This window comes from Stegodyphus dumicola, chromosome 7, assembly GCF_044657685.1.
Source record: "Stegodyphus dumicola isolate Sdum_Otavi_A_Nest chromosome 7, ASM4465768v1".
NCBI lineage: Eukaryota > Metazoa > Arthropoda > Arachnida > Araneae > Eresidae > Stegodyphus > Stegodyphus dumicola.
In genome coordinates this window covers 105,135,525-105,148,563 of record NC_140774.1, presented here as the reverse complement: position 1 = coordinate 105,148,563, position 13,039 = coordinate 105,135,525, and the positions used below count along the sequence as shown (strand labels likewise).

Sequence of the window (13,039 nt, the reverse complement as noted above, 5' to 3'; positions counted from 1 at the left end):
TTTTGGAGATTAATTATTAGGTTGGTACAAGAGGTTGTGAAATATCAGTTGCCCATATATTTCAATGAAGTTTTCACACAATTCTATGGATAGGTTTGCATTTATCTTTATTAAAGCATAATTAGCCGCCCTGATCTATACATTGGTAAACATTGTTGGTTGACGTATCTTCGGACTCCTATTTAGAAGCTTGATGTTTGCATGTGCGTTTGATTTTTAAAAAAGCCTAATTTGATTTAGATAATTAGGTAAGCCTGAAATGGCATTTAGGTAATTTAAACATTTAGGTAAACTTAAAATCGGGTATAACTGTAGAGTCATTAGGTTAATTGGAAGCAGAAAAGATGAAAAATATGCAACCGCCTTCGCCGGGAATCGAACCACGGACCTCTGGAATACCGGCCTAGCGTGCTACCGTTACACCACGAAGGCACGCTAGGCAAGTGGGAGAAGTACCTTATATAACTGAATAGGTGTTAGTTAGATTTGCTAGAGGCAAGAAAATCAACATACATGGAAGTTTCAGAATAAGAAGTAAAACAAAACTGTTAACCATAATAAAGGAATTTCTTAGAATGCTTGTTCGGTCTTGAAACTTGTATTTCTGTTGCTAATAAATTGTTGTAAATTTGTGTCGCAATACATGTCTTAATACATCATTCTTTGAATCAGTTTACTTTGGTCATTCCACTATTATGCATTTTTTTCCTAGTTATCTTTATTTGATTATTTTTATGTGTGGTAATCTGCTTAGTACATAAAATCAAACATTGCAACGTATGCATTGAAATTTTATTTAATATATAGTTTTAAAGCAGATTCAATTTAAGGGGGATTGAGAAATAAATGAAACAACATCCGCTTTAAATGCCTTTACATAAAGTATGTTTAGCTTAAAATAAAATTTAGAGCTTCTGTGAATAAATAAAAAATTAAGTACTACAGAAACATCAAAGACTGAAACAGTTTCACAATCAATTTTTTTAGAATACTTGAATTTATTTCTCTTCAAAAAAAAAATTCAAGATGTCTGCAATTCAGTTTACACTTGAAGAGATTGTAAAATTGTTTACTTGCCAAATATTATCTTCATTGAGATGCCAAAGAATATAAATACAAACTGGAGAATTTTGCTAGTATAGTAGAATTTCAAATATCTGAATTAACCGGAACTCCATCCACATATTCGTAATTTCAAATAATTATGTCCTCCATTTTCAGAGGTTTAAATTTTATATTTACTCTATAACAGGCGAAGCAGTTTTATTTAACATATTATATTTATTATATTTTATTTTAAGAGAGAGTTTACATTAAAAACGTATTTTCTTTCCAATAAAACAAAGCATAAGATTTTATTCAACAAATTAACAACTAAAATTTATTAAACATATCTATTTCTATTTTATCTTAATTAAAACAGTGAACATTATTTCATTTAGCCAGAAGTTGTAAACCTATGCACATTATTTCTACTTTTATTTTTATGGTATTAGAGTTAAAACCTAAAACAATACTTATAACCTTCTTCTCTTCAACTAAAATTAAACTAAACTTTTTATTGTAAAGTAGTAAACGTAAAAATTAAATAACCGTCAATAAATGTTTTATTTACTGTTTATATAATATTTGTTCTTCTGATTAGGCAAAGATTGAAAAGACAAATGTTTTACGTCATAAAGTCAAAGCAAAATTCGTAAATGCTTAAATAAATTACCAACAAGCTTAGCACACGTGATCCAGATAACTAAAATCCTGAATATCTGCAATCCGATTAATTAGAGCTGTTTACTATTGAGGTTTTTAATAAACAAACTAACAGAACATAGATGACAGATTTTTCAACTACAAATATATTTAATTTTAAACGTATTTAAGCTGTGTTTACTATCTACATTATTTCCATATTATTTTTTATTTTATTTCTAACCTGATAATGCAAAAAACTAGAACTTAATGAATTTTATACATTACTAGGAAAACTGTTGAATTTAATTTATAATTCTTTACCAGAAAATACATTTCCTGAATATTTCAAATACTAAACGTAAGTACTAAGGAAAATATATTTTTAGTATTACAGTTTAAAGACATTTTCTTGACAATTTCGAAAACGAAAATGGAAATATTACAACAATAGAAAGTTCTACTAATGGAATATAAAGTGCTTTTAGTATAGATCGATGGGAACTACTTTAAACTATTGCTGAACACTATTTTCAAGCTATTCCATGGATATTCCGAGCAGCTGAAGCTATGACTAGGAAACTATATATTGGGGAAATGATATTTTGAAAGACTATATATAAGAAAAACTATATATCGTTTTTATTTTTCTCATAGAAATTTTTCTACAGCTCTTATGTTTGTAGTATACACTGCGATAAATATACTACATCGCATTTTTCATTTTGTTACTGCGTATGGGCAAAACGCACATAAAATGGCTAGAAGTGTATGTTTTGCAACGCCTTGTATTTATAGTTATAAAAACTGAATTCCTTTATTGTACTTAGAAATCAGTTCATTTAATTTACTTGTAAATAATCAGAAAGAGAGTAAAAGGTTGAAATAAATTTCTTTACTTTTATATCTCAGACACAGCTTCGAATTTCGATACTGAGTTTGTAGAGACATTAGGTTCATTTTAAAAGAGGAGTCGGGAAAAAGGAGCAATGTTCTCGCCGGGAATCGAACCACGGACTGCGCCAAGCGTGCAGACCACTACAACACGAAGGATACTAAGATGGCGAGAGAAATACCTTATAAGTTTGGGTTTGAAATGTTATTAATATCCTCGATAATCTGTCTTTAAATTTTGCAATGCAAATAAAATTACGTATTTCCAAACAAAACTATTTCTTGTGATAAAATATTTAATATTTCTTATAGCTATTTGATTAATTAAAATGACAATTTCGATTAAAATGCATCAGAATGGAATGACAACAGCAAAAGTTAATTTGTCACTGGAAATTATAATGCCTGTATAAGGATGAGTAGTTAAATGACATCTTCATTATCTTGCAAAGAATGGAAGTTTTCCAAGAGAACTCGAATATATGAATTCGAATAAACCTCTGCAGCACTCTTTAATCTGATTTTTGGATTGTTAATTTATATTCTAATATAAATGTATGACAAAAACAATAAAAGGTTGACATATTTACGTCTGAAACATGTTTCACAGTTAGTAATTATATTTTAAAACAAATACGGGGAAGAGAAATTTAAAGCTATTTAATGTAATTAAAAGCATATAGTTTAATATTTAAAAATATGAAACTATTTCATGTAAAAAAACATTAGTGTTAAGATATGCACACACTGGCAAATGAACTAGAAGCCCAAGATCAATATTTTATTAGACCACTTTTTTGCACGATAACTGCTCTGGTTCGTTTGGGCATCGAGTCTACATGCTTTTGGAGTGCATTTACGTCCAGATAATATGCAACTTTTTAGATCTTGTAAATTAGATGGAAGAGGGGAGTGCTGTCGGATGTGTCTTTTCACCATATACTTCACATTTTTATGGGCTAAGATCCGGCCTTGCGGTGGCCAAGAAAGGTGTTGGAAGTCAGAGTGATGTTCAGTGAACCAGCTTTTAACACTTCTGGCACGGCACGATGCATAGTTGCATTATCGTCCATGAAGAATCTGTCGCCATCAGGGTAAAAATGCAACATTGCAGGGGGCACTTGATCTACCAGCATATCTAGATATCTCATGGCTGTTTGTTTACCCTTTTTAGGGCACCACTTCCACGACAGCAGAACATGCCCCATATCGTGACATTCTCACTAGACACTTGCACAGTGCGAGTAAGGCAAAATGGATTCATAGCTTTATGGGGTTCTCGCCAAATTCGACGTCTTCCACCAGTGCAAAATAAAGTGTAGCGTGATTCATCCGACCACATTAGTCGTTTCCAATCCTCAGATATCCAGTATTTTCTTTCCCGAAACCACTGCAAACGAATTTTTGCATGTCGGGTAGAAATGAGTGGTTTTTCTCATAGGCGCCCGATTAGGCATTCCTATCTTCTGCAATTCTTTGCGCATGGTTTGAGATGAAACCTGTTTGGCAGAGCCTTGGTTGACGATCTGTGTCAGTTCAAGCAGAGTAGAATCCCTGTTCTGCCGTACTATTCGTAGGAGATGACACCGATCATTCTCTTGGAAAACTCTGCTCGAAACGCTGTTACGTCTTCTAGACAAGGACTATGGGTTCTGATTCCAAGTTTTGAAAACCTTTGATATGGCTGCTTTTCAGAACCCAGTAAGATTTGCTGTGTTCGAAATCGAGTCCCTGTTAAACTGATACCAACAATAAGCTCTTTTTCAAATGGTGAAATATATGTTGTTTTTCCCTTTCTACTTCATTCATCCTGAAAAGCACTCTTACATCTTAGTTATACTAGCATTCTATTTACATGCAACATACGTAAGTCATAAGAAAAATTTGCATACTTCATCCCTAACACGCATTCAAATGAAAATCTCACACATTTCTAATTCATTTGCTAGTATGTGTATAAAAAGATTTTAGAATATTAGAAACATAAGCTTTTAACTATATACTTATCATTATATGCACACACACATAATCACTAATATCTTGAAGATCAGGAGTGATCAGGATCCTGATGGTGTCAGGATGTATCATGGGCTCAATATGCACCAAACGCTTTTAATACTGTTTGAAATTTACATCTTAGACAACGGAAGAAGCACAGAGGTGAACGACGCTTGTTAGAAAGGGCGAAGGAAAGGCGGAAAAGTAAATTTGCCTTTAATATGCATTTAACAGGGAAGTGAGAGAGAGGTAAAGAGTCGGTTCTCTGTTAAAATTTTTATCTGTGATTGGATAAAAGATATCCGCTTCGCTACGGGTTACATAAGAGAAAGAATGAAAAATCTTCATTTCCTCATTTAAAAAAAAAGCATTAAACTTGGAAATCAAATCATGTCTGAAACAGTGTGTAGAATTTTAATGTCTTAAATGAAAATTTAATAGATACTTTTTTCGGTTTGTGATCTCAAATGAACCAGGAGAACGAAACACGTTTCGGAAACATATTAATCGACTTTTATGAAGATTCAATTCCTTTTTATCTAGTGAGTTGTGAATTGGAGTTTCAGTAAAAAGGAGAATAATTTTTATATTTTTATTATGTTGTAAATTTTTTCCTTTTGAATTTTTCTCTCTCTCTCTCTATATATATTCTATTCATATATATATATATATATATGTCTAAGATACAAAAAATGTGTAAACGAAAAGTCTAACTTAAATTTCCTATAGTTCCTTAATTCTTCATTTTAATTTAGGTATTTTCCCTTTCTCTTCTAAAAATAGTAATAACAATAACGTTTCTGAATGCCTTCACTTCTAGGTTAACCCATAATCCTCTGATGAAAATAACTAACTTCTCGCCCTAGCAGGATTTCTGCTTTCTGTTTCTCTTCTTATCGTAATGTTATCAAAAATTTAAATGTTCTGGAACAAGCACGATTAGTGTTACCAAGTTATTTGTGGCCGCAATTGTTAACTAAAATAAAAAGATTTTAATAGTCCCATTAACTTGTCTTTCTTTATAAGCTGAGGGAAATTATGGTTACTTCTGATTTTTGTTTAAAAGCTTTTATTACTTCCTTGTATGAAGTAAAAAAAAAGTATTGTAATCGCAAAAAATGTCGGGTATCATAATTCAACGAAAATATCCATTTCGACCGCTATCGAACGAAATTTAACGATGTCTTTGCGTGACATTTGTACGTAAGGACAGAATAAAGGACTCTTTTCCCCCAAACGAAGTATAAAACTGATTTAAAATGGATTCAGAAGAGATTTTTTTGTGGCGTCTGTACATAGGTACTTATGTACGTATGTATATATCAAACACGCGTAGCCCCATAACGTTGGAAATTTGTATATAGGGCTGCCATAACATGTAGATTTGTATATCCTATTTCAGTTGCAACTGACCGCACCAAAAGTATGTAAATATGTACATATATACCCACTCTGTGATCTCAGGTTTTTATTTTTATATGTTGGTAAACTGTGCAGTTTTTTGTAAACTGCGCATTTGTTTCTTTAAAAATGATTGAATTACGTTGTTCTTATCTTCCGGTTAAAATTTTTATGCCTTTAGTTAATCTCAATGCAATAGCTCTACAATTATCAACAATTGAAAAGTTGTTTCAGTGCGGTTAAGCCTAATATTTTTACCACAGCAGCCAAATTTGTTTGCATTTGAAACTTAAAAGAATGGTGGATTTGTTGTCGTAAAACTTTTGTTGCCAGTTTAGAGAAACTAAATTCGCAACAACAAAGTAACGCATTCTTTTATTATTGGGAAATTATGCTTAATCAATTCTGGAGTATAAATTATGCTTAATCCATTCTGGAATTGTCATTTAAGTTAATAAATTATCGGATATTTTGACACAGCATACCGTCCACAACAAATTAAGTCAGTTTCTACGCCTTCAGTGTATTTTTGCTAAGTGAGACCAAAAGTAAACTTTCAGTTTTGTGCGCCGAAATATCTGCCTTCTTGCCCGTTGCCCAAATTGTTTGTTTTTCCGTAGAAACGTAGAAACTGTAATTTTAACTTAAAAAATACTTTTTTTAATTGTTTTAACTGTATTTGGTGTTTTATGTTTTCTAGATCTTTCAATTTTGTCGCGAAGTGAGAACTGAATTAATTGAATGAAAAATATATCTGTAACGAAATTCGAGGAAATAAGTTTAAATGAAAACCAGGGGAAAATGCGTATAAATAAATATTCCGTACAAGTCATATGGTGTACACAGTTTTTTTTTTAAATCTTAGATTTAAATCGAAGCTACTGCAGACACAGTGATCACATGGATTTATTTAAATAAAGTTCTGATTTCAGAGCAGTATTAATTTTAGAGATTATGTTTTGATTCAGTCTGATTACAATTTTACGACAAAATTTAGTAAATATTTATATAGTGACTCTTAAACCTTAACTAAGTTTTACCGCACGGAATAAATGAAGTAATATAATCACGTAAGAATTCCGGGTATCATATTTCAACGAAAATGACCACTTTGACGCTACCGAATGCAATTTAACGATGTTTTTGCGTGACATCTGTACGTAAGGATAGAATAAAGGACTCTTTTTCCCAAAATGAATTATAAAACTTAAAATGGATTCAGAAGAGACTTTTTTCGTGGCGTCTGTACGTATGTACGTATGTATGTATCTCGTATAACTCAAAAACGAGTAGCCTCAGAACGTTGAAATTTCGTGTGTAGGACTGCTATAACATGTAGTTGTGCACTTCTCTTTTTGGTTGCAATCGGCCGCACTAAAAGCATAGGTATATATACCCACTCTGTTACTCTGCTCAATGAGCTCAGTTGTTTATTCTCATATGTTGATACATTGTGAATTTTTTGCTTTAAAAATGATTGAATTATGTTGTTATCTTCTGGTCAAGGTTTTTTATGCCAGTTAATCTGCGTGCAATATTTGTATAATTATCAACAATTTAAAAGATGTTTAAGTTCGGATAAGACTAATGTTTTTTTATATAGCAGCTATATTTGTTTACATTCAAAACTTAGCAGAATAGTGAATTAATTCTTTCTGCATCTTCAGTGTCTTCGTGCCGAGTGGGACCAAATGGAAACTTTGAGTTTTGAGGACACCGAAAAATAGCCTCCTTACCTGCTGGCCAAATGGCTTGTTTTCGCGTAGAAACTGTAATTTTAAATTGTAAAAATTATTTCAACTGCATTTGGTGTTTTTTGTTTTTCTATATGTTTCAATTTTTAATGAATGTATTTTGATATTTTATGAATTTTTGCTTTGCTCGAAGTGAGAACTGAATTAATTGAATGAGAAATCTATCTCTAATGAAATTCTAGGAAATATGTTGAATAATGCAATGCAGAAAAAATGCGTTTAATTTAGTATTCCGTACAAGGATGTCATGTGGTGTAATACACCAGCTTTCTTAAGATGTGTTGCACAGATCTCCGTATGGAATTCATAATCCATCTAGAACTTACATCTCTTATTTTCTAAAGATTTCTCAAGGAACAATCTTATTCTTTCTATAATCAGGCCAGATAGCAATCGTAAAAATATTTTTTAATGAATTATGTACAACTCATTACATTTTTTAAATTAAACTACAAAATGTAATTAGAAATAGTAAGTTTTCTGCACATATTTATAAACTGACCGTCAATTAGCGCAGGAGATTTAATATACCAGAGTAGCATTAGTAATCGAATTAAGGAATTTTTTTACTTCATAGAAATATTTTATATCAATATATTAAATGCTGTAAATTTTTTAGTTTACAGTATCTGAGTTTTTCTAACATTGTTGCGTGGGAATGGTAAACAAATAAATTTGTCTAATATTTCAAGTATGATTGGAACAAAAGTTCTTTTAAATATGTAGTTATACATCAGCTTTGTTTACCTGCAATACTGTTAAATTGCAGTGTTTCGTAACTGGAATTCAATGTTTGGTACCTTTAGAAACATTTTGAAAACTTATGTTACATTAGCAGTAATTTTTGCTTTTAAAAACGCCTTGAGAAGAAACTGAACATTTGTATAACTTTTTCCTCTGAATAAATAGTAATATACGAATAAGACGCAATGCTCCTATCCCGCTTTGTAACATTAAGCATACTGCAGCTCGTCACCACTGTAGAGTAGAGCCATTGAAAACAGCCGTGTATTATAATTTAACTCTTGTTATATTACGTTCCAAGTAAACATTAAAGATAAGAAAGTTTAATAAAAAGGAAATTTGTTTTATAATATTAAAAGAAAAAAAAAACATTTTATAGTCGTGTTCAGTCTTTAGTAGAGTATAAATACATAACGACTGATAAAATGCGAGACCTCCAAAGAGTGACCTTAACATAGTACATCATTTTTCTTTTACCTCTTTATGGTGAATAGAGTGTGTCTCTCCAGTTTTGGAGCACTAGAGACAAGCGTAGAGGATGTACAAAAGTAAATAAATTGCTGACACAGAAAAAAAGAGCTCCAGATTTTTATCTCAAGTGCAGTAGTAAGTATGTAAACAGCAGTCATCAGAGAAACTGCAGCGTTATACATTAACCCCAAACATGAAGGGCTGCTATGCCTTATCTAAAGAAAACAAATTTCAATGACAATCATAATAACATACGTACGCTCAGTTATTTTTGAATAAAACACAAAATATATCTAGGAAAATTATACCTTTCTTTAGCGCTTCTTTAGTATACACTTCTCTTTTTATATTTATTTTTTACTAACATTGAAAGATTTAGTGTAGTTCAAATTTTATTTCTTGTATTAAAAACTCTGTCTTTCACTTCTACTGTTTCGTCTAGCCCAAAAAAGTAAATAAATTTTTAAATAAGTACGAGAATTAGAGTTAGGGAGAGAGGTTTAGCAACATCAGCTTGATTTGAGGATATCCCTTTATTATTATTTAGTTTAAACTATGTTGCTGCCACGTGATGAGTTTGTCTTCAATTGAAAATTAAAGTGGTAGTCTTGGAATAGCAGTCTCATTTTTTAGCTTTTAAACTTGAATAATTGACTAGTAAATAAATATTTCGAATCATTGTTGTTTCTTAGTCTCATAAGAAAAAACGTTAAGTTTGATAATTGTTTTAGCTCTTTTCTTCAAACGGAAGTTCTAATAAACTTTTGGTTGTTTTATTGTTGTTGTATTCACTTAGTGTTCTAGTTGAAGCAGTTAAGACGAAATAAATCTGATAAGTTATTTCTCCCGCCATGTTAGCATGCTATCGTGGTGTAATCACCACGCTCGGCGCGTATTCGAGAGGTCGGAGGTTCGAGTACCGGCAAAGGGCATTGTTCATTTTTCAAGTCTGCTGCTTCAAAAATAATCCTAATTACTCTACAGTGGCGCCTGAACTGAACAAGATGGTGGATGATGATTCTCCACCGCCAGGATTTGGCGATTGGGTCCGTTAATTCCCAGTCGCCCTTTAAATAAGAGGGAGCATATAAGGTATTTCTTCCGCCTTCTTAACATGCCTTCGTGTTGTAATGGCCAGCACGCTCGGCGTGTATTCGACAGCTCCAAGGTTCGAGTTCCGGCGAGGGCATTGCCCGTTTTTTGCATCTCCCGTATCAAAAAAATATATGTTTCTACAAACTTCGTCTGGCAGTCAAGAAAGCTATCAAACTGAGTTTTACCTTATAAACTAACACTGAAGAAACAAAAGAAATCTGCAACAAGAATTACTTCTGTCTACGCTCAGTAATATCTAAATACTGCTAAACGATTTCATAATTACTCTAAAATTTATAAATCGAAACTTCTGATTCATAAATACATGATCTATTATTCCATGTCACGAACAATTTTATTTCACGCGCGAAGGGATGCAGTTTATGTATTACTTGAAAAAAGGAAAACTAAAAAGGAAACCTAAAAATGAGTAAATAAACAAAAAGGTTTATTCTCAACTAAATATATATTAACTTTTTAAATAAAACGGTTTGCAACATTTTTATGAGTTCACAAAATTCAAATTATTGATTCCTAGCACCTTAAGCAAATCCTGCAGCTGAAGTTTAATTTTTCTCAGAAATTTAAATAGCTTCTTGAAAACTTTGAAGACTATAATGAAAACAAAAGACTAATTATGCTCATAATAGATATTTTCGGAAAAGAATGTTTATGGTTTGGGGCAAGGATTGTGAGAAAAAAGTAAGGTTTTAGCATTTCCCGCTAAATCCATAATATGCTTTATAAATGGCAGGTAAGAAATTTTAAAATCTTGTTGTACTCTGTAGCAATATTTCTTTTATTTTCTGCGGCTGAATATGTGGAAAAGCTTTTGCGAGTCTGCAAGTACTATGTGTAAAAAAACAAACAAAATTTGAAGGCACAATTTAGAATTTTGATACTCTTACTCGTAAAATCCAAAATTACTTGTATATTTTACATGTATTCATCTCTAAGTAAGTTAATACAAACGAAGGTAGTTAATTGTAGTTACCTCGACCAGAACTGTGAACAGAGTTTCGCGCATGCATAATATTGATTAGTGATAATGACTGCCTTACTGAAGGGCATGGGTTCGAATCCCGTGGAAGGTATGAATGTTTGTAAAGTTCTAAAGGCTGTGCGACATGGGGCACTCAAAATATACGAGCGAAAAGTCCTCTTGAATGGTTTAGTGGTAGGAAAAGAGGGGTGGGATATCCTCGGATCCCCTTTCCCGGGTGCTCTCCTACAAAACTGGGGTGGAGCTGTGAAAAGTCCGACCGCCACCTGTATGATGTACAAGGGCTCATGCCAATGACAGACGCAGTCTTGCATGCTTTTTCCAGAATAAAACCGATTAGGTCAGGAAAGTGCTATTAGTCACAGTAGCATATTATGAGCATTCCATTCAATTCCTGAACTATTATGAGGTTTTCCTGCCTTCTAGAAACTGTAGTTTGTGTTTGTGTATATGTGTAATGTGCACTTTGTTACACAATGTTATTTTCTATGCCAAACAGTCAAACATTTAGGGTTAAAAACTGCCATCCCCCTCCTTAAATCAATGAATTCTATCAACAGTTCTTAAATTTCCGAGAGCAAAAAAAATATTCTATTTGAGACGTATTGAGTTTTAAAGCTAGCCGAAAGAAAGCCTTTCGGAGCACAAAATTAACTATTAGCCCAAAGGGCGTTAGCCCGGAAGGGCTATTAATTTCGTTTTGGCGTTTCGCGCTGATTCACTATATACGGCGAATCACTTTTTAAATTGTTGCCACCAAATATTACAGCCCTGTATTATATTTCAAGAAATTAAATAATGAAGAATCTGCATAAATTCATGTATGTTTCTCGCAGTGTGATAAAGCAACGGTACCTACAGCCATCAAATTTTGAATAAAGTACGTCTCCACCCAAATATGAACATTTGAAAGCCCAAATTTTGAATTTGGAATTCTGTTTTATTATCTATTTCATATTTTGTGAAACTTTAACGAATTTTTTATTAACAAATTCAGCGATTTAAAGCGAGCAATGAAAACACTGTAAAGAAAAAAGAAAAACATTTTTATCTCCAGCGCACGAGACTGTGTATCGGAAATTCTAAAGATATGCTCATTTTAAATATTTTTTTATACTGCTGTTGAATTGAATTTATGGTTAAGGTATGGTTTAATTTTATGGTTTAAGTGCGAAGAACATGATATTTAATAAATATACGTAACACACAAAACGTTAAAAAAAACGCCCCTTTGGACGTAATATAAAATCTGAAAGCTTTCGGACTTTTTGTTTCTTATTATTTGTTCAGATATCGCTTTTTAAAGTCATTCATTTAACCCTCAGTTATATCCTTAGCTAAAATTATGGCTATTTCATTAATTTACTGAAATCTATTACTGGCATGGACAGCTGATTTTAAAATGGAAACTGTCCGTCTTAAACACAGACGGCATGGTAATCTTAATATTGAGCATATGTATAACATTAAAATCATGGAATGCTCTTAAAAATAATTCTTTTTAAATAAATAAATCTTTGAGGTAATTTTAGGTTTTTTTTTTCACTTGTTTATACTATATTCTTAGTAAACTCGAACGATAAAAAATTAAAAGGACTTAATTTTAATATATTTATTTCTTTTTCCGCTTAAAAGCATGTTCAGTGATGAAACAATTATGTGTTTTAACAACCATGTTTCAACATTACTTTGATAGACATGGCTCTATGAAAGATTTATTTTCATTTGACTACAGATGATAGATAGATAGTATTCAAATTAATACGGGCATCTGGCACTAGAAGCCAGAAGGAAGAAGCTATGGTTCAAAAATAGGATCGCCGCGACTGAGAAGGATGATAACCAATGAGTAGTGTATTTGATTAAATATCATCGATATTTAATATTAATAATCCTCAAGTATTCAGTCAGCGGAGTTCTAGGAACTGGAAGAACATGTGAAAAGTTAAATTTCGTAATATTTACAAAATTTATTCCTTAAAGTTTAAAAATG

General features: G+C 31.9%; 1 protein-coding gene across 2 annotated transcripts in view; it reads right to left on the bottom strand.

Annotated features, from left to right (window-relative positions):
- LOC118195415 (uncharacterized) overlaps nucleotides 1-13,039 on the bottom strand; it is a 432,135-nt gene that overhangs the window by 141,072 nt on the left and 278,024 nt on the right. The gene's annotated exons all lie outside the window — the stretch shown is intronic.